Here is a 2,671-nt window from a genome sequence, read left to right on the forward strand (position 1 = left end):
CTGCAACGTCGGAGTCGGAACGGGCATCCCTGCCACCCCCCGCCCTCCCCCTTCCCACACGTTGGCCGAATGGACGCTGCAAAGAGGTAAGTCAGTCGCACGGACAGACAGGGCTTATTCTGCGACACCATGTTGCTTCGTGCGGTGCGAAACTCGTGTACAAACAAGGTTTTGGGGGGCGGGGGGGAAGGTGAATGGCGCTGCTAATGTAAATCTGTGCTGATTATTCGGCGTTGGGCTGAGCTGGATGGCGCTTGCCGGTGCCTCAGCTACGGTTACCCTTCGGTCATGGCTCTTGTTTTGCCCCTTGCAGCCAGCCGGGCGCAGCTGGTCTGAGTTAACACCTGTCTCTCTACCTGTAAGCGGTGAAGCCCTGGCGGAATGTGTAGCCGCCTCTGCCCTTGCTTTGCAAGGATTCCATGAAATTAAAAGGGGCTAGGACTGGCCCGGTTCCCGAGTGGTTCTGGAGCACAGGTTCGGCACTTGGGAGTCACTCACCCGAGTGCATCTCCGGGAAAAATCACAAGCTCTTATCTCCAAGGGAAACGGACTTGTCTGGTCTCTCCTCTGGGAGATTAAGGTAGGCCCGGAGAAGTGAATTTTTTAAGTTACGGACGTGGCTGTGTATGTGTAGCAGCAAGAGCCTGCCATAACCAGGACTGGAACCAGGCTGGTCTGGCTCCGAGTGCTGAGTCAGGTCTGCGGGCCGGAGTTCACATCCTTTGAGATTTACAATCGCCTTCTCCACGGTTTTGCACAAAGACCTTTGCGCTGGGATCGCATCTGGGTCTTGTTTATCTAAGTGGGCTGTAAATTTAAGCGAGTATTTAGACTTTTCACTGTTTTCTTATGCAACAAAAGTTTGACACTTTGCGGTTGCTCAAAAGTCAACTTCATTAACTTCCTGATGTTGAGATAGTTGGAGTGTTTTAGGGAGTGTGCACTATGATAAATACATTTTGCAGTTAAAGAACTGAAAATCAGTTTAGCAAAGAAATTTAACCATGTTCATGGTATAGATAAACATAAAAATTCTAAACTTCATTTCCCCAGCATACCGTGCACGCTGCCCTTCCTTCGGTTGCCAAGTTCAGACCCTGTTCACACCATCCTGGTGTGTAGGATGAAACTAAAAGGGAAGCTTTCAATCTATCAAGTCAGGGTTTCATTACATTTCTTTTTCCTGTGTTTGGGCCTGTAGGTATTTTTTTAAAGTCTGAGACTCTGAATAATGTTCTTAAAATTTCTCAAAATATTTCAGTACAGCCCTAACCGGTTTGGCTCAGTGGATAGAGCGTCAGCCTGCGGACGGAAGGGTCCCAGGTTCTATTCCGGTCAAGGGCATGTACCTTGGTTGCCGGCACATCCCCAGTAGAGAGTGTGCAGGAGGCAGCTGATGGATGTTTCTCTCTCATTGATGTTTCTAACTCTCTATCCCTCTCCCTTCCTCTGTAAAAAATCAATAAAAATATTTTAAAAATTAAAAAAAATAGTTCAGTACAGTGGTTAATAAATGACATGCTAACTTCTGTTAGCCACTGTTTTCTGCTTAATAACAGTCCTGTTATTACTGAGAGCCATTACAAACTGGATGAAATAACTTTAATTTGCAAAATTTTAGAAAGTAATGCTAATACCATTTCAGTAAGAATTAATGAACATGGACAAATTATTGTTCAGGTGCACAAATAACTTGGTCTGTATTATCAAGGGACATAATACTGTTAAATAGCTTGTAGGTAGCAACTTTAGAATTTAAAATATGTTGTGTTCAGTGTGTACAAGTGAAATTGTTTTCATTCATAAATTGTCACAGTGTATTGTGCAATTATATGTACAGTAGAGACCCAGTGGGGGACTCAATCCCTCAGCTCGTTCTGCGACCTCTCGCAGTCCGGGACCCCTTGGGGGTTGTCCACCTACTGGCATAGGCCCGATCCCTGGGCCTAAGCAGGCAGTCACTCATCCTTTCGCAATCTGGGGCTCTCACAGTCCGGGACCCCTTGCTCTCCTTACCGCCCACCTCCAGCGGAGGCGGGAGAGGCTCCCACCACTGTGCTTGCCAGCCATGAGCCCTGGCTGAGTGGTGCTCCTCCTGTGAGCATCGCCTGTGTTGAGCATCTGCCCCCTGGTGGTCAGTGCGCATCATAACGATCAGTTCTGCTGGTCATTCTGTTCGGTCAATTTACATATTAGGGTTTTATTATATTTTTGAATATTTAGAATATTTTTGTTGATTATAATGTTTAGTTCTGAAACTGAAGAAAAAGCATTACATAGATGTGAAGCATTTCTTTGCTAAGTTTTAGTATAGTACTAATGAGTTTATTTTTAAACTTATGTCAGTTAGCTGAAACAGTAAGAAGTAAGGATACTGAAGATTAAGTAATCAATAATTATCAAACCCTAAACTCGGCAAGCTTCTTGAGTATCTATAATTTTTTTTTAAAACCCAAAATGTCATTGGCTTCTTTAATTGGTTAAGAACACAAAATGTAACAGGCAGGCACAATTCACCATAGCTAAGATCTGGAAACAGCCTAAGTGCCCATCAGTAGATGAATGGCTTAGAAAACTGTGGTACATCTACACGATGGAATACTATGCTGCTCTAAAAAGGAAGGAACTCTTACCATTTGCAACGGCATGGATGGAACTGGAGAGCATTATG

General features: G+C 44.7%; 1 non-coding gene across 1 annotated transcript in view; it reads left to right on the plus strand.

Moving 5' to 3' along the window:
- Nucleotides 1-6: 6 nt before the first annotated feature.
- Nucleotides 7-2,671, plus strand: part of LOC102775120 — a 4,770-nt gene continuing 2,105 nt past the window's right edge. Inside the window, exon 1 of the transcript XR_001512962.1 lies at nt 7-86. This is a non-coding gene — a transcript (uncharacterized LOC102775120). The remainder of the gene's footprint in view (nt 87-2,671) is intronic.

The sequence above is a fragment of the Myotis davidii genome, unplaced genomic scaffold (genome assembly GCF_000327345.1).
Source record: "Myotis davidii unplaced genomic scaffold, ASM32734v1 scaffold534, whole genome shotgun sequence".
NCBI classification, from domain to species: Eukaryota; Metazoa; Chordata; class Mammalia; order Chiroptera; family Vespertilionidae; genus Myotis; species Myotis davidii.